Here is a 20,060-nt window from a genome sequence, read left to right as displayed (position 1 = left end):
CTGCAATATATTTTACTTCCATTTTTCATTAGACATCCGGATGCTCTTACGTAACATTTTTGTAATTTTGTCCTATGACTGTAAATTTGTGTGCTAGCTGATGATGGCCAAGATAGGTCGTAACCGGTACTAGTGCAATAATTCATTCACAATAAATGTATTGATCGGTGGAACATTTTTCTTGTCTATTATATTGAATCCAATCAATATGGAATATGAAACTTATAAATAATAGTACTATAGTGTTGTCGAGCCTTGGTCTATGTGACATCAGTAGTACTTTAGAAGTGACTGATTACCTCAGATCGAGTAGGGGTATTTCAGTTGTCTTGACAAAGAAATGTCGGCAAACTGTATGTAATGTACAGAAAACAACAACACGGTTCAACCCGGAAAATAAACTAAATACTCTTTCTCTTGCTTCTCAAGTTTCTCAAAACAAGTTTTTCAGTAATGAGAGCATCATCCTGGCAATATTATCCCAACCCTTTGTAATTCTGTATCTCCTAATAGTCGTGCATATTTGGCGTTTTTGATATCGCGGTTAAGCTGCCACGCAGTTGATCCAGTTATGGTAAATCGAGAGATAAGTGTATTTTTACAGATTTTATTAGGTTAAAGTAAACATATACCTTATTCTTAAAATGTGTCTGTTTTTAAAATGTAATTTTCATTGATGTTTGCAAAATAAAATCATGAAACATTCAGTACAATCTAATACCTAAATGAAGTCAAACGAGGAGTTTCATGATGATTTTAAAGGAAAATAACCAAGGTACTCTAGACACTAAAGAGTAATAAACAAGAGCTTTATTGACAAGCTAGTCAGTAAAGGTTTGCATCGCTGTACTCTAGTGTTGTCCATCCTTGGTCTATGTGACATAGTACTTTAGAAGTGGAGTGTGAAGCACACATTAAGTATGGCTTCAAGTTCTCTTAACCCTTTCACTTCCAAGCTATCAGCTGATGGATGTGTGAAAACTGTCAACCATATTTACCATACTATGCACACATCATCATCATCATCATCATCATCCTAAATAATCTCCAGTTTCCCGGGTGTGGTATATGAGCCCCCTCCATCTCATCCTGTCCTTGTACCGTTCTTCCTCCACCAACTTGTCCCAATCATGACCTCTCAGCAATACATCGTTCTTAACTAAATCTATCCATTTCCTTCGTGGCCTTCCCACGGGTCGGCTTCCTTCTGCTTTTCTGTCAAATTCCTTCCTTGTATTTCTGTTTACTGGCATCCTCTTCATGTGACCAAACCACTTCAGTCTTGATATCTGAATCTTATTGACGAGAGAATCATCTATTCCTACTTCTTCTCTAATTTTCTCATTCCTAATCTCGTCTTTCCTGGTTTTCTGGATCATAGTGTGTAGGAATTTCATTTCAGCTGCCTGAAGTTTGGAATTATCTCTATTGGTCAGTGTTGTGGTTTCGAGACTGTATGTAAGAATTGGTGTATAATAGGACTTGTACAATGTCATTTTTGTTTTCATGGGTATTTGCTCATCCCACAGCAGGTGTCTTACCTGGTGGTAAAATTGTGTTGCCTTATTGATTCGATTGTTCACCTCATGTTTTGCTAGGTTGTCATTTGATATAATGCCACCCAAGTATTTGAAAACTGGAACGCTGTCCAGTTGGGCTTCATTTAACATGACTATTGGTTCTTCTCCTTCCCCATACACTTTCATCACCACTGTCTTGGTCTTGCTGATGTTTAAACCATATTTCTTAAACTCCTCATTCCAGCTTTGCATTCTCTCTCCCGATTCCTCTTCTGAGTCACTCCAGATCGCAACATCATCTGCAAATGTGAAGACTTTGATATCTTCATGTTCTTTCCTTTTAATAGATTTCATTTCTACATCCATTACAATAATAAATAGAAGTGGTGACAATGAGCTGCTCTGCTGCACTCCTTTGTTTCAAACCAGTCCAACAAACCACATCCTACTTGAATACAGCTTCTATTCCTACTATACAACATTTTCACTTTGTCTATGAAGCTGTCTCGCACTTGAAGTTCTTTCATACATTGCCAAATTCTTTCCCTTCGTAAATTGTTGTATGCTTTCTCAATATCCAAAAATATTAGAAATAAAGGCTTTTTCTTCTCCCAGTATTTTTCCATTAGCATTCTAATTGCAAATACAGTAGAACCTCAATAATTCGAAATCGGTTAATTCAAAATGCCACGTAATTCATATAATCTCTTGTTCCCCGAAACACGAGGTATGGTTTTTCATGTTATTTAAATTGTTTAATTCGAAATATGGATAATTCGTAATTCAAAGTACAACGTCGGTCCCAGTATTGAATTTCAGACTTTTAATTCAATATTGTCCTTCAGTTTGTTAAAAATAATACTTTACGGAGTATTTTGAATTAAAAATTCTCTGCATCACGATAGAACGCGTCTTCCGGAACGTGTATCTTTCCGTACTTTCTCTTTGAGTTTGGTGTGCCTACAACGTGCTTCAGAGTTGCCAAGTTCTAGTGAAATCTTAGTTCTTTTGTATTCTTCTAGTTACTCATTTTACTTAAAGTTTTAGTGTGCAGTTATAAACTTTGAAGTTGTTATATTTTATTAATACTGTGTTTTAGTTTATTGTTACGATATTTTAGTTTAGGGTACGTGTGTTCCTTTTTTTTGTGTTGCGATAGCTAAGCGTCAGTATTCTTCAAAGACACTCAGCGAGAAAGTTAAAATTATAAGGGAGGTCGACAAAGGACAAAAGACGAAAACTGAAATAGCTAAAGAATTTTGAATTCATGTGTCCACATTTTCAACGTTTTTAAAAAATCGTGAGAGCATACAAGCTCAGGAAATGCAGGGTTTATATACAGCAAAGTGAATGCGCATTCGAGGAACTAACACTCTGATTTGGAAGTACAATTGATCGAGTGGTTTTGGCATGTCCAGGCAAACAACATCCCTGTAGATGGCGAGATTATTAAGGGGAAGGCGAATGAACTGGCGCTGATGATCGGTCTTGAGTTTCAGTGTTCGAACGGGTGGATTCAGCGTTTTAAGGAACGGCACAATATCACGTGGCAGGCAGTGTGCGGAGAAGCCGAACCAGTGAACACTAGTGATGCAGACAGTTGGCGAGAAAACGTGGCTCACATAATCAATTCGTATGCACCGAACAGTATCTTCAATGACGATGAGACTGCATTGTTTTTTAATGCTGAACCCAAACGGACTTATGGTTTTAAGGGAGAGAAGTGCCATGGCGGGAAATCTTACAAGGATAGGGTCACAGTCCTTCTGTGTTGCAATGCAGACGGAAGCAAGAGACTTCCTCCCCTCGTCATAGGCAAGTTCGAGAAGCCGCGATGTTTTAAAGACATCAGGCACTTTCTGGCAAATATGTCGTCTAAAAATTCCTGGATGACAGGCAACATTTTTGAGGAGTGGCTGGTATGCCTTGAGCGCAAAATGGCATGCCAGGACAGGAAAATACTTCTGTTGTTGGATCAGTGCGCTGCACACAAATATAATTTAATTTTAAAACATGTGCGTCTTCTTTTTCTGCTGGCCAACACTACGAGCTACTTGCAACCCCTAAACCAAGGCATAATTTCATCTGTGAAACGTGCCTACAGAAAGCGACTGGTGCGTTACTTTCTCCGGGAAGTTGCTAGAAATATTCCGGCGGGAGAAATACGCAAGTGGAACGTAATTGATGAAATGCGGAGTGTGACAGTTGCCTGGGACTCTGTTCCTTCATCGACAATCAAGAACTGTATTACAAGTTGTCCATTTCATGACCGTATCGATGTTTAATCAAGAAGTAAGTATAAATAACCACCTAATCGATACTTTATTAATGCCTCAGGCAAAATTGAATAAAATTAAAACTTACAGGACATGTTTCAACCACTTAGTGGTCCTCTTCAGCTGTATAAATAAAGAACTGAAAAGAAAAACATTGACAATAAGCACAAATAAAAGTTCTTTGGAGACTCCTTTGATAAAAATGGAGGTCGTCAGTTTTAATTTTATTCAATTTTGCCTGAGGCATTAATAAAGTATCGATTAGGTGGTTATTTATACTTACTTCTTTCTTAATCAAGAACTGCTTCGTCAAGTGTGGTTGTGGTTCGTTAAATGAAGTAGAAGAAGGAGGAGAAGAAGAAGACGACAATGAAGATGAATGGGAGGAGTTACGGCAAAAGTCCGATGTCGGTATGACTTTCTCCGAATACATCGCCGTAGACCATGCGGAGACTACTACAGAAGAGCGAGATCCCGCCATGATGATCAGCTGTGATAACGTGACACCAGAGGGTGATGCAGATACAGATAATGTTGAACACGACGAAGATACGGCGCAGGCAGCAACTATTCTGTCAAAGAATGATGTACTTGCCGCTCTCGCCGTGTTGGATTCAGTGATAAGTGCAAGTGATGCTGACGACACTACAATTAAGGCTATGGCCCAGATGTAGCAGTTCGCAGCTAGTGTTTATAAAAAAGGATGAAGCAACCTCTCATACATTTCTTCTTTAAAAGACAATAAGCCTAATGTGTGACAAAAAAGCCCTACTGGAACATTAAACATTTGTGAACTATTCAGGTAGTGTACATAGTTATCTATTATTCTTAATTTGTTTTAAATATATGTCTGGGTTTATCAAGTTTGTTTTGTTGGTGCCATATGTTGCGAATATATGTCTGGGTTTTTAAAGTTTGTTTTGTTGGTGTAATGTGTTTCGAATTTGGACAGCCTTTTTGGCTCCTCTGTGCAAGTGCTTTATACTGCACTTAAAGCACGTAGGTTATAACCTATTTGCTTAAATTGCGTCCTGCATATACAGTAGATTACCGTACTCCTTGTCTGAATCGTGTTTAATTTTTCCCGGGTGCGAGGTTACGTTTGACAGTGTACGACGTTATCCAAGAGCATTATTTCAATAAATGCACCTTGTTGGATACATTTAGGATTTTTTTCCCTACAGCATTTGAAAGGTTTAACTGCGAATCAAGGTGATTGCATGCTTTAAAGGATCTTAGAATATTTTGTGATGCAGCAGGGGTTGGCATTTCTGAACTTCGAGTTAGCTGCGGTTAATTCGAAGTCCGATTTTTGCGTCCCAACGACTTTGAATTAACAAGATTCTACTGTATAAGGTCTGTAGTTGGCCTTTCTGGTCTGAAACCATACTGTTCTTTTTCCAAAATTGGTTCAACAACATCTCTGATTCTGGTCTCTGTTATTTTTTCCAATATTTTCAGGACATGAGACAGTAGTGTGATACCACGGTAATTAGTACATTTTCGTCGGCTTCCTTTCTTGAACAGAGGTACAATGATGCCCATCTTCCTGTCCTCAGGAATAGTATTTTCCTCCCATATCTTGTTGAGCAGTCTGTAGAGCCGTTGGATTCCTGGAATTCCCGCTGCTTTCAGCATATCTGCACTTAGTTCATCTATGACCACTGCCTTTCCTTTCTTCATGCTCTTGAGTGCATTTTCAACCTCAAGCCATGTAATTGGTGGTTCAGTTGTGGTTACTCGACTTGGCTCTCCTCTGTCTGTTGTTATGTTTTCTGTATCTCCATTCAGCAGCTTTTCGAAATAGATCTTGAGTTCTTGTTTAATTTCTTCCTCTTCTTGTGCCAGAGTTCCATCATCACGTTCTATTGCTTTTATGGTCTCTTGATCCCTTCGCCTGTTTTTCACTATTCTGTATAGCAATTTCATATTTCCTCTACTGTCCTCTTCCAGTTTGTCTGCAAACTCATTCTATTTCTTCTCTTTTTCTTCCCTTACAATGTTCTTTACAGCAAGTTTCTTGTTCCTGTATACTCCTTGAATTCTTTGTATTTCTTATTCATTTCGTTCTTGTCCCTGTTTTTCCTTGCCCAGTGCCTCCTTTATTTGATTTCTTTCTTTCACCGCTGTTTTCACTCTCATTCCACCATGATGTCTCCTTTTTTCTTTTGATAGAACTTGTAACTCCACATTGGTTTTTGGCTTCTCCCACAAAGGTGTCTTTGAAGGCCTTCCACTCTTCATTAATGCTGGTTACTTCACCCTTCGGCAAACTCTGTTGAACCCTTAGTTTTATTTCTTCCTTTTATTTGGACTTCTTGCAACTTCCAAGTTTTAACCCTTGGTTTTTTCATAATAATTTTCTGCGTTTCATTAATCTTATGTTTGAAGTCTACTGTTAACATAAATGTTCATAAACTTATAGAGTATGCATCACTTATTATCACTGCACGTAAATCATGTCTCTAAACCAAATGAGTTCAATGTTATAAAGATTTTTTAAATGTGGAATCAAAGTTATAAGTTTTATTCAGATTTTGTTAGTTTTGAAGCAACTGTGAAATATTCACTGCTCAAGTTTGTGATTGATGGTAGTAGAAAGGCTATATTATTATTTACTAGCATGGTGGTAAATATCAAGATTCTATGTGCATTGGATTCAAGAATACATTAAAATATGTAAGGTGCTGCATCACTGAAAAAGCCATTTTTGCATAAATACACATTTCTCACTGGAGGTGCTGGATTATTATCAGCATCATCTACACTTAATGATTCGGACAAAGAAACAACGTAACTTGAATAGTCATCCAGATATTCCGTGATATCATCATCAGCTACATTAACTCTCTTCACATGTCGCACACGATAACGAACTAGTCCTAATCTAACTGAACCGTATCTAACACTTCACTAACAATATACACCTAATTATCTAAGAAAACAATTTAAATAATGAACTAACAAGTAAACTAAATATATTGTGTATAATACTGCTTAATTTAACCTGCCTGGAGGACATGATCGTTAAGTTGTTGAAGTCTAAACAGTCTGATACTGAGGTTAACTGGTTCGAGTCCCGTTGGTCGAAAAATTGTCACCATCAGAATGTTGGCCGGCAGGAAAGGGGAGATGTGTATACAATTTCTAATTACTAGATTGCATGCTAAATGGCCATAGCCGTGTTGAAACACCGGATCCCATAAGATCTCCGAAGTTAAGCAACATTGGGCATGGTCAAGATTTGGATGGGTTGCCATGTGCTGTTGTTGGGGGTAAGGGAATGGAGGAGCGGAAAGGAACTGGCCACCGTGCCAGGCATACCTCTGTGGAGATTTGGACCTGCCTTCGGGCAGAATACACCCTTAACTTACCTTAGATTGCATGCCAAAAGCCCGGATTAAAGTCCAAACCTCTCCACAGTGCTCATATGGAGTGAGGCCATATGACGCTGTTGATGGTGATTTGTCCATCGAATGGGGACGTTAAGCCTTGAGCAGACCCCTTATTGCTATTTGACAGGAGTAGACTACATGCCGGCACCAGGTTTCACCCTCTCCCTTCCTAGTATCAAATATCACGTCCTTCATTTCATCTCATTAACTCCCGTGATGAGGTTGGCGTCAGGAAGGGCATCTGGTCTTAAAAACCTGCCACGGCAGATTCATCTCACCTCACCTCATACCCGACCCCGTAGAGAAACGGGACAAGGGTTGGACAAACAACAAACTGCTTAATTTCACCAATGAAAACAGAGTGAAATGCATGCAGGTTTGCTGCCAACCATGATATAAGTAAGACATAGAACTCCAGTGACCACATGTTTTGGACTTTGGTAATATCGATAAATACGAATAGTCAGCAGTTCTCGCGGAGTATAAGGTAGTTAAAACTGTACTCTTCCTATTCCTTGCAAAATGCTATTATCTGGCACGTAAATAACAAAATAATAACAATAAAGTACGGTAACGATGGATCGTTACAATGACAGTTTTCACCAAAACTATGGGTACTGATAGATCGTTACCTTGAAAGCGAAAGTGTTAATCACTCCCTCAAGGCTAAAGATAAGCTTATGGTTTTCGAAGATGCAGAGAATATTGGAAATCACACAGCAGGAAGAAAGTACAATGTTGTAGAAAGTTGTACATGCAACTGGCAGAAAGCAAAACATAACTTCAAAACACTAATAGTAATCTCCAGCCATTTCACATAACACATTCCTATAATACTAATACCAGACAGCACACTCATTACGACAACACATAGGGGAAGGTAAGCAAACTGCCTGACAATTCTGATCAGCAGGTTGCCTACACAAGAGCACATGAAGGTTAGGTGCATTTCTTAACCCTTTGTGGACATATGGAAATCTGCAACCAGGTTGTACTAGATACATTTTAATATTATGTTAAGTAGAACACAACCTCAATCAGTCAAATCCAATATAAATTCATTGAGAAAGGTGTTGACATCTAACGGTAATAATTATTACTACGTGACCATTCACGCAGGAAGGAATCTGAAACCGTTTCCAACTGTTCCTAATCCGCATATGCGCTCTTGCAAAAATCACAAACTATCACAGATTTGCTGCACGAACAAAGCTATTATTTCTATCTAATACAAAAGTGATATGCACCAAAAATAAACAAAAATCTTGCATACTTTCCAAAATAGGAACCTTTCCAATTGATACACAATGCATTCTAGCAAATGCGCTGAACTACTCAGTGTCAAAAAATAATCAATAGGCTCTGCATCAAGTAGTAGGTCCATCTTTATAAGTTTGGAATTATTACAGAATGTGGGCTCTTTAGGTTTCCCGTCATTAGGAGGATTTACTTCCCTCCATCCATCAACGTCCGGTAAACTTCCTGCGCTTTTATCGCTACTGACATGTTCATCACTTGATTGTTCTTATGTCCCTTGTAGATGGCAGTAAAAGGTACTCTATGGCTCCTTGAACACATCCTTTGGGGCCACTTCAATATATAATCGACTGACTATGTCTGTGGATTGATGGATGTTCCTCCTAATCAATACAATTTATATTTGGTACACAGTATCATATAATGGTGCTAGTTTTGGCCCTGCATGGGGCCATCCTCAGCCATATAACCATGAATATCTGCTACACATACACTAACTGGAAATAACAGACATAATCTCCAGACACCATTTGCAAATGGATTCTCACTTTTTGGACTCTGTGGTTGGGAATGAAACTATTTTTAAAAGGTTCAAAAAGACAGGACCTGAATGCTCTCAGTCTCGATTGCAGTGCATGGCTGACGAGATGGCAGTGAAGATGACATCACTTGGAATGACGACACGCCGGTATCAGGGAAGTTAGCCGCGCAAGACAATTAAAATGAAAGCAGTGATCAGGTTTACTGTGTGGTAGACCTACTGCTCAACTGACAGAGACAAATGACTGGCCATTGAGTTATTATGTGTCAACATATGATGATATGATACCTTTTCTCTATGGGGTCGACTATGAAGTGAGATGAATCTTCGTAGCGAGGTTTTACGACCGTATACCCTTCCTGACATCGACTTCATCAGAGGAATTAATAAGATGAAACGAATGACATGATATGTATAACTAAATGGATTATATTTACTTTATATGTAGGCCTAAGTCATGTTCACCATTGATTGACTTTTTACATTTAGAAATACTGCCTTCCAATGAAAATAGCCAGTATAACTCAAATACATTTGTAGGTTTGTTAATGAACAGTTTAGAATATTTACATGTACAATTTATAGCTCTTTACAGCCTAGAAGGCATGTGTGCACTGCACAAAATTTTAGGTTATCGCATATTGGACCCCCCTTTACTTTTCTTGGCTGTAAAAGTGGGGAAGAAAGAGGTCTAATTCGCGAGTAAATACGGTAATTGATTGGCAAGATTAAACTCTCTTTCATGGGTGAAATAACAGCCATCACAGCTGATAATGTTATTAGCACAATGTCAAAAGCCCAAAAATTTGCTGATTTGTTATCCAGTTACCCAGATTTAATGAAACCAGATTTTTCTACCTATTCAAATTAAACACGATATTCAACACTTCATCCCAACCGAAGGCCAACCAGTATATAGCAACCCAGGCAGCTGGATCCTCAGAAGCTACACATCACAAAACATGAATTCCAGTTTATGTAAAACAGTGGAATTATTCGACCATCAAAGTTGCAATGGGCTAGTCCTCTCCAACTGGTCCTCAAAAAAGATAGAACTTTTCGACCATGTGGTGATTACAGACGAGTGAACACACAAATTATTCCAGACTGATATCCAATTCCTCAGATTGAAGATTTTCAATATATTTTGAGAGGTAAGAAAATATTTATAGAGCTCGACTTCTTCAAGGCATATTTCCAGATCCCTGTAGCAGAGGAAGACACCTAAAACTGCTATTATTACTCCGTTTGGGTTATATGAATTTAATGTGATGCCATTTGAACTCCGTAAGCACCAAACAGTTTCCAATGTTTCATTAATGATGTATGTGGAGGCCTAGACTTTATTTTTCCATATCTTGACGACTGCCTAATTGCTTCAGCATCAGTAGAGGAACATTGTGAGCATCTTAAGGTTGTATTTGAGAAGCTACATGAATTTGGCCTCTGAATTCATGTTTCCAAGTCTGTACTTAGTGTAGAGCAATTGGAATTTTTTGGGACACTTAATCACCCCAGAAGGCTCCAGACCCTTACCGGATATAGTGAAAGTGATTGTTGACTACAAACTACCACAGACAGTTCACGACCTTCGTGTATTCCTTGGTACCATTAATTTCTACAGACGATACCTCAAGGATGCAGCAGAAACGCAGTCTCTTTTGCATGCTTATCTGAAACGTGCTAAGAAAAAAGATAAGCGACAAATTAACTGGACCCCAGAAACTATCACAAAATTTGAAAAATGTAAGCAAGACTTGGCAAATGCAGCACTGCTTACATTTGCAGACCCAAAATACTAGCTGGTCCTGGCAGTAGATGAAAGTCACTTTGTAGTAGGAATTGTCCTGCAACAGTATGAAGAAAAAGGATGGAAACCTAGTAGATTATTTTCGAAGTTGTGGTGGTGGTGGTGGTGATTATTACTACTAGGCAACCATCCTCTATATAACACTAATCAGAAGGACAAATGGAAGGGATCCGGCACTTCGAAAAATGAAGATATTGGCCAAAGGAAGACAAGGGGCACGAAGGGTGTGAATATGAATGACTCCCTAACCCTCGCAAACCTAATAGCGTCTGGGTCGGAAAAGAACAAAAGTTGACCAAGAGAGATCGGAAGGGATAGATGAAAGGAGCCTGGCAGAAGTAATTGGAAGCAATGCGAGGATTCAGTTAAGGTCCCCGTGGTCGCCAACCCACGCTCCAATGTTCAGAGCCCCTGGGGCCGCTTTTAGTCACCTCTTACGGTAGACAGGGGATACCGTGGGTATTCTACCGCTCCCACCCACAGGGAGAAGCTAAGCAATACACAGAGCATATAGCACCTGTGACAGTGAACTGTTAGGAATCTACCTTTCTGTCAAACAGTTCAAACATTTTCTCGAAGGAAGAGACTTCATAATATATACGGACCACAAACCACTCACTTTTGCATTTAATCAGAAAAATGAGAAGCCATCTCCACGCCAGCTGCGACATCTGAAGTACACCTCCCAGTTTACAACAAACATCCAACACATTAGCGGCAAGAACAATATTGTTGCGGATAACATGTCACAAATTGAATCTATGATTGTCAACGATTACAACACAGTCGCTGACAGCCAATGTCAAGACAGTAAACCTAAAGAACTTAAAAGAGGAAACCAGTCACTTGTGTTCAAGAGTTACCCACTCATCATCATCATCATCATCATCATCATCATCCTAAACCATCTCCAGTTTCCCGGGTGTGGTATATGAGCCTCCTCCATCTCATCCTGTCCTTGTACCATTCTTCCTCCACCAACTTCTCCCAATCATCACCTCTCATCAGTACATCGCTCTTAACTAAATCTATCCATTTCCTTCGTGGCCTTCCCACAGATCGTCTTCCTTCTACCTTTCTGTCAAATTCCTTCCTTGCAGTTCTGTTTACTGGCATCCTCTTCATGTGACCAAACCACTTCAGTCTTGATATCTGAATGTTATTGACGAGAGAATCATCTATTCCTACTTCTTCTCTAATTTTCTCATTCCTAATCTTGTCTTTCCTGGTTTTTTGGATCATACTGCATAGGAATTTCATTTCAGCTGCCTGAAGTTTGGAATTATCTCTATTGGTCAGTGTTGTGGTTTCGAGACTGTATGTAGGAATTGGTGTATAATAGGACTTGTACAATGTCATTTTTGTTTTCATGGGTATTTGCTCATCCCACAGCAGGTGTCTTACCTGGTCGTAAAATTGTGTTGCCTTATTGATTCGATTTTTCACCTTATGTTTTGCTAGGTTGTCATTTGATATAACGCTACCCAAGTATTTGAAAACTGGAACGCTGTCCAGTTGAGCTTCATTTAACATGACTATTGGTTCTTCTCCTTCCCCATACACTTTCATCACCACCGTCTTGGTCTTGCTGATGTTTAAACCATATTTCTTAAACTCCTCATTCCAGCTTTGTATTCTCTCTCCCAATTCCTCTTCTGAGTCACTCCAGATCGCAACATCATCTGCAAATGTGAAGGCTTTGATATCTCCATGTTCTTTCCTTTTAATAGATTTCATTACTACATCCATTACAATAATAAATAGAAGTGGTGACAATGAGCTGCCCTGCTGCACTCCTCTCTTCGTTTCAAACCAGTCCGACAAACCACATCCTACTTGAATACAGCTTCTGTTTCCACTATACAACATTTTCACTTTGTCTATAAGGCTGTCTCGCACTTTCATGCATTGCCAAATTCTTTCCCTTGGTACACTATCGTATGCTTTCTCAATGTCCAAAAATATTAAAAATAAAGGCTTGTTCTTCTCCCAGTATTTTTCCATTAGCATCCTAATTGCAAATATAAGGTCTGTAGTTGACCTACCTGGTCTGAAACCATACTGTTCTTTTTCCAAAATTGGTTCAACAACATCTCTGATTCTGGTCTCTATTATTTTTTCCAATATTTTCAGGACATGAGACAGTAGTGTGATACCACGGTAATTAGTACATTTTCGTCGGCTTCCTTTCTTGAACAGAGGTACAGTGATGCCCATCTTCCAGTCCTCAGGAATAGTATTTTCCTCCCATATCTTGTTAAGCAGTCTGTAGAGCCACTGGATTCCTGGAATTCCTGCTGCTCAGCATATCTGCACTTAGTTCGTCTATGCCCAGTGCCTTTCCTTTCTTCATGCTCTTGAGCCATGTAATTGGTGGTTCAGTTGTGGTTCCTCGGCTTGGCTCTCCTCTATCCGTTGTTATGTTTTCTGTATCTCCATTCAGCAGCTTTTCGAAATAGATCTTGAGTTCTTGTTTAATTTCTCCCTCTTCTTGTGCCAGAGTTCCATCATCACGTTCTATTGCTTTTATGGTCTCTTGATCCCTTCGCTTGTTTTTCACTACTCTGTATAGCAATTTCATATTTCCTCTACTGTCCTCTTCCAGTTTGTCTGCAAACTCATTCCATTTCTTCTCTTTTTCTTCCCTTACAATGTTCTTTACAGCAAGTTTCTTGTTCCTGTATACTCCTTGAAGTCTTTGTATTTCTTGTTCATTTCGTTCTTGTCCCTGTTTTTGTTTTTCCTTGCCCAGTGCCTTCTTTATTTGGTTTCTTTCTTTCACCGCTGTTTTCACTCTATCATTCCACCATGGTGTCTATTTTTTTCTTTTGATAGAACTTGTAACTCCACATAGATTTTTGGCTTCTCCCACAAAGGTGTCTTTGAAGGCCTTCCATTCTTCATTAACGCTGGTTACTTCACACTTCGGCAAACTCTGTTGAATCCTTAGTTTGTATTCTTCCTTTATTTGGACCTCTTGCAACTTCCAAGTTTTAACCCTTGGTTTTTTCGTAATAAGTTTCTGCGTTTCTTTTGCTTTATGTTTGAAGTCTACTACCAACAATCTGTGGTCACTGTCCATGCTTTCACTAGGGATGACCTTTACATCTGTGATGTACCTGCCACCATCTTTATTTGTGATTACGTAGTCAATCAATGTTCTATACTGGCCATCCCAACTGTACCTTGTTATTCTGTGACTGTCTCTTTTTTTGAAGAATGTATTTTTGATTATAAGATCATTTCTTCTGCACAGATCTAATAGTTGTTCTCCTTCTGGGTTCCTTTGTCCAAATCCATGTGGACCAATGATGTTCTCGTACCCAAGTCTGTCTACCCCAACTTGCGCATTTAGATCTCCAATAATAATAACATTTTCCTCATTAACTGCATCTTCCAGGTCTTGCCGAAATTTCTCTTTGTCTTCCTCACTGCAGCCTGTCTGTGGGGCATACACTTGTATGATGGTGTACTTAGTGTTCTCCAGTTTCATGAACATTTTAATGATTCTATCACTTTTGCAGATAACTTCAGCTGTAGCATCAGTCCTTTCGTTAATTAAGAATCCAACACCATTTTTCGCTACCTTCTCCTGTCCACTCCAGTATAATTTATAACCTCCACGAAGTGTCTTACTTCCAATCCCTTTCCATTTGGTCTCACTTAATCCCAATATTGATATTTTTCTTCTATCCATCATGTCTAGCAGTTCTTCTAACTTTCCAATTCGGTATTTGGGTCTCTTTTTTATTTGGGGTTTCCTTTCAGAACATTGTATATCATCAGCCTTACGGTCATCATACTTTACAATTGTCTGAGAGGACGCGTCAGTCCGGTCTATAATATTCTTTCCGAGGCTCTTTTTCTTATTGAAAGCAACTGTACTCAGTACTCACCTGCTGACTTGCTAGGCCTAACGCATAAGAGGATTTTCTTTCAGGGTTTACTCCCTTAGCCTTTGAGGATGCCTTCCTCGTCCTACAAGGCAGTAGGTTCCATCTGTACACCCCAGAAGGATGGGTTGCCTCTTCCGCCATCTCCGCCGTACCGAAGTCCATCTTCTCCGCCGTAGATGCCGTTGAGGTCTTCACCCTTAACCCAGGGCAAGGGCCCTCCATATTTATGACCCTTGGAGAGAGGGTGTCCCAGTATTTTAAAACCCCCAGGAATTGGGCTACCTGTTGGTCCGCGGGTTGTATTGGTTATTTCAACCAGCCCTACATACTGTAGGGGCCCCCTATCTGCCACCTGGGGACGCGCTCTGTAGGGGTCAGGTTCCCCTGGTTACTTATTGGAAGTTAACCCCACCCACAAGGAGTAAGGTTGCCTTTTGGAAAGTTACTGTGGTGTGATACCTCAACAAACAACATAAGGCCATACATTCCAAAAGAATTTTGCAAACAATTCTTTATTCAATTATTTTTTATGTTAACCATGAAATATTTGTTAGTTTTGGCAGTTACTTGGAAAGGAACTTCATATGGGGGTTGCAGAGGGATAAGGACTACTGTTAGGTTAATGACTTCCAAGTTTATCTGGCATGGTATCAAGAATGACGTCAGGAAATAGACGCAAGCCTGCATGGGATGTCAAAAAAAATAAAATAACAAGACATAAAAAATTGCCAGTCAGTCATTTTCAAGAATGTGATGAGAGGTTGAACACTGTTCACATAGACATTGTTGGTCCTCTTTCATCTTCTGATGGCTATCCCTACTGCCTCACATGTATAGATTGCTTCACCAACTGGGTGGAAGCATACCAATGCAAAATATAACAGCAGAGACTGTAGCAAAATCATTTTATGATCATTGGGTGACGCTGTTTGGAGTCCCAGCAAATCTAGTTACTGACCAATGTTGACAGTTCAAAAGTCGACTCTTTAAGAATCTTTCCGAATTGTGTGGTGTGAAGCTTAAACGTACAAAGCTCTATCATCAGCAGAGTAATGGTAAAGTTGAAGGTCTGCATTTAAACAATAAAAACTGCTATCAAAGCTCGCAACTCTATAAAGTGGACAGACATCCTTCCGACTCTGTTTTTAGCACATTTTTAGCTTGCATTATGTAGATTACTTTAACCCCCTCCTATTTCACTGAAGATGGCTCAAACGAGTCAAAACATGTTTGAATTTTATTGCTCCATCTAATGATGGAATTATGTTTTGTATTGAATTAGGAGGATACATTTAATTTTTCCTTTGTAATGTGAAAACCGTCAATACGGAATGATTCTAATATCTTGTAATGATGTATGGCATGCATATTAGGCTTACAGCTGAATTCTTCTATAGCCCTCAATCTCAGATCGAACCAGAAACTTTTGTCTCCAAACTTCAGCAGCATATGCAGCAACACAGACCTGTGGAAGTTAAGTACAAAACTTCCCGAGCTGTGTTCATTCATAAAGTCTTGAGTAAATGTACTCATGTATTTCTGAGAATTGATAGAGTGAAAAATACCTTTGCTACCCCCATTTGAAGTTTCTATCCAAGTAACTGCCAAAACGAATAAATATTTCATGGTTACCATAAAAAATAAATCTGTGAATGTCTCCATTGACTGCCAGAAACCAGCCTACTTCATCACAGCAGATGATGAGACTTCTACAGCTCATCATGAAGAACGATCATTTGCCCCCCTGGGATTCCCAGGACAAGCCCAGCAAGGAGAAAGTGGTAACAAAATCACATGTGGAAGGACAGTCAGGTTTCCCACTCACTATCTAGATGATATTGTATAAACGCCCCCTAGTGGACTTGACTGAATTAAAAACCGAAAATAAGCGATCTTTGCCGAGAGACAGGTGGCAGAAAAAGCAAAGATGGGGTGACCTGTTCATGCATATTTGTGTATAACGATATCAGGCTCCATGGCTAAATGGTTAGTGTGCTAGCCTTTGGCCACATGGGTCCCAGGTTCGATTCCTGGCAGGGTCGGGAATTTTAACCATAATTGGTTAATTCCACTGGCACTGGGGCTGGGTGTATGTGTCGTCTTCATCATCATTTCATCCTCATCACGACGCGCGGGTCGCCGACAGGCGTCAAGTCAAAAGACCTGCATCTGGTGAGCCGAACTTGTCCTTGGGCACTCTCGGCACTAAAAGCCATACGCCATTTCATTTTTTGTGTATAACGATAATTGTGGTGCAGAATTAAATTGTAGCTAGGGTGGATTCACTGTGTTGTTGTTGTTGTTGTTTTATTATTATTGCCTTTATTTGTAGTGGCAAAGTTAGGACTCATGGTCCTCTCTTACACTTAACCATACTTCATTAACAGTGTACATCTGAGATTAATATTCAGAATCTTATCTTAAAACTACCACTACACACTAGAAACAAAATATGAAACAAAATAACCTAAACTCTATAAATATTCTTAGTCATCTCTTAAAACTGTCATTACAAATTAAATGTTGAATGACACAAAATAACATAAGCACAGTAAACGTACATTCATACATACATTCACTCTACCAGATTCATTCAGCCTGGTGGCACACATCGAGGAGATGCTCACGGCAAGACGACTTAAAGGAATTTAAGGATTTTATGGCTCTGATGTTGTGGGGGGAGAGCATTCCATATTCTAGCTCCATTCACAACAAAGGAACGGCTAAATGCTGCTGAACCTGCTGAGAGGGATAGCAAGTGTACTGCTGGAGCATGTGTTATGCTGGTGGAAAGATGATAGGAAATTGAGTTGTGAAGATAAGTAGTATGGGATATTCTCGTTTAATACTCGAAAGATTAATACTGCCACATGGAGGTTTCTATATTGTTGAAATTTTAGAAGGGAAAGTTGACGATAATAAGGGGTAACATGAACATCATAACGCAAGGAGAAGATAAATCTAATACATGAGTTCATAGCACGTCAATCGGTTTAGTTGTTCTCTCGTGGCATCAATTAGTACTACATCACAGTTAAGTCTAATTCTCATGTTTAGTTGCAGCATATTTTGATGAGGCGTACACTTTTCTACAGATATTTGTAATGTGCTCTCCCCCGTTAAGATTCTTGTTTATAATTACACCAAGATTTCTTACCAAGTTTTCGTACGGAATAATTTTACCAGATAAAGTTAGTGGAGGAATGTTTTTGTTTTTTGCTGCACTGATTTGTTGCATCTGTCCAACAATAATAGCTTCAGATTTTGATGGATTGATTAAAATATAGTTTTCATGAGCGTATGCACAGATATTATTTAAGTCAGAGTTCATATAACCTATTGCGTGATTGATGTCTGAAATTTTGGAATGATAATAGATTTGTAGATCGTCAGCATACAAGTGGTACTTCACTATTGGTTCATTGGTGAATGTGGTTATTGTGGTTACTATGTGTCTATTTGAGTTTGTTTACTTTCATATAAAGTGTGCTTTTTTTTTATCGTGATATCGAGTTTTTTGTGTGTGTTTACTTTCATATAAAGTGTGCTGTTTTTTTTTATCGTGATATCGACTTTTTGGTGTGTTTGTACTAACAAATTGTTCCATTATGTGGTTGATACACACTGAGCAGCTTCTAAATGGTTCTCATATAATTTAAAATTCAAGAAGTTTTTCTTTCTATATGGGAATTTTACTTATTCTCGTAACCATATCATGTTGGTCTATGTTTTTTGTTGTAGCCTTTTAAAAAAATTGGGTCCAAATTATGTGCTATACATGTTTTCGAAAATGTTTTTATTTATGATGGCCAATTTAGTTCTTAAATTAAGTTACTTACATGCCTTTTTATGTGCCTGAATGGCATTAACTTCAATAATTTTCATAATTCTAATATGATTAATCCTGCCAATAAATTTCATAACCCAGGAATATATAGACTGAAATGTAAAGAATGCAAAGCAAGTTACGTGAAACAGACAGGAAGGAATTTTGTTACATGCTACGTTGAACACACCAATGCTGTCAAACACAATAGATTTTCAGCTATGGGCCAGCATATGGCAGACCTCTAACACAAATTCAGTAAGATAAAACAAGATTTACACATCGTAAAATTTTGCAAAAAGGCCCTCTGTTCAACATTTCTGAGGAATTTTTCATTCAAGTCGATCACTACACCAATCTGAATTATAATCTAAATGAGCTAACTGAAAAAGCAAATATTTTATTTGATTTCACTGTTCTATTAATTGCAAAAACATTTCTCAAAAAGTTCTCCAACCTAGACCTACCATGAATGCAGACTCCACCTACAAGCTTGCCCACCATGCCTTCCCCTCCACTCACGCAAGGCCTCTCACAACACAGCGAATATAACACAGATCACAGTAGGCAATATGACTGTGACGTTGTGTTAAGAATATCTGCACAAACCAGAGGGAGTAAGTAACACACCTCTCACACCTTTAGCCTTGCGTATTCCCTGTATTTGCAGACTTTCAGTACATTCATCTAGATACATGCAACTGACCTACAACCTCAGATTTCAATAACCCTACATGTTTCATTCAACCAACTCAGATAGTGCTAAGAAAGACTATTTGTCCATAAGTTTTATTTATATTTCAGTGAAATATTGGTGATTGTATTGTATAAGATTTAATGTTTTTCTGACTGGTAATTAAGGCTGAAGATGATCCGGTTTATAGGGTTGAAACTAGTCCCTTATAGCTGCCCCTGTGGATCAGTGGTAGAGTGTCGGCCCCTGGATCCCAAGATAGCGGGTTCAAACCCGGCAGAGGTAGTCGGATTTTTGAAGGGCAGAAAAAAGACCATTCGACACTCCCATGTCATACGATGTTGGCATGTAAAAGATCTCTGGTGACACATTTGGTGTTTACCCGACAAAATTAATTAAATCTCAGCCATAGACGCCCAAGAGAGTTTCGGTTTACTTGGTCTGCTATCTAATGGGCCTAGAGTAAAACGGGACATCGAAATTGACGAGCAGACAGCCGGATGGCGTAAACTTGAAATGTCTACACACGGTAGCTGAGGCCATACGATTATTATTATTATTATTATTATTATTATTATTATTATTATTATTATTATTATTATTATTATTATTATTATTATTATTATTATTATTATAGTCCCTTATCTATATGTATAAAATAACTTGTTCTGACTGACTGATTCATCATCGCCTAGCCAAAACTACTGGACATAAACAAATGAAATTTTGGGGATAAATTCATATTAAGATGTAGGTGCTCGCTAAGAGAGGATTTTTGGATATTCCGTCGCTAAGGGGGTGAAAAGCGGGGATGAAATTTAAAATGAGTGTATCTAGATCACGTT

At 38.8% G+C, this 20,060-nt stretch overlaps 1 protein-coding gene across 1 annotated transcript in view; it reads left to right on the top strand.

Moving 5' to 3' along the window:
- Nucleotides 1–20,060, top strand: part of Xpd (general transcription and DNA repair factor IIH helicase subunit Xpd) — a 152,060-nt gene that overhangs the window by 122,722 nt on the left and 9,278 nt on the right. The gene's annotated exons all lie outside the window — the stretch shown is intronic.

The sequence above is a fragment of the Anabrus simplex genome, chromosome 7, assembly GCF_040414725.1.
Source record: "Anabrus simplex isolate iqAnaSimp1 chromosome 7, ASM4041472v1, whole genome shotgun sequence".
NCBI classification, from domain to species: domain Eukaryota; kingdom Metazoa; phylum Arthropoda; class Insecta; order Orthoptera; family Tettigoniidae; genus Anabrus; species Anabrus simplex.
The sequence above is the reverse complement of the archived record's forward strand: the minus strand, read 5'-3'. Positions and strand labels throughout refer to the sequence as shown.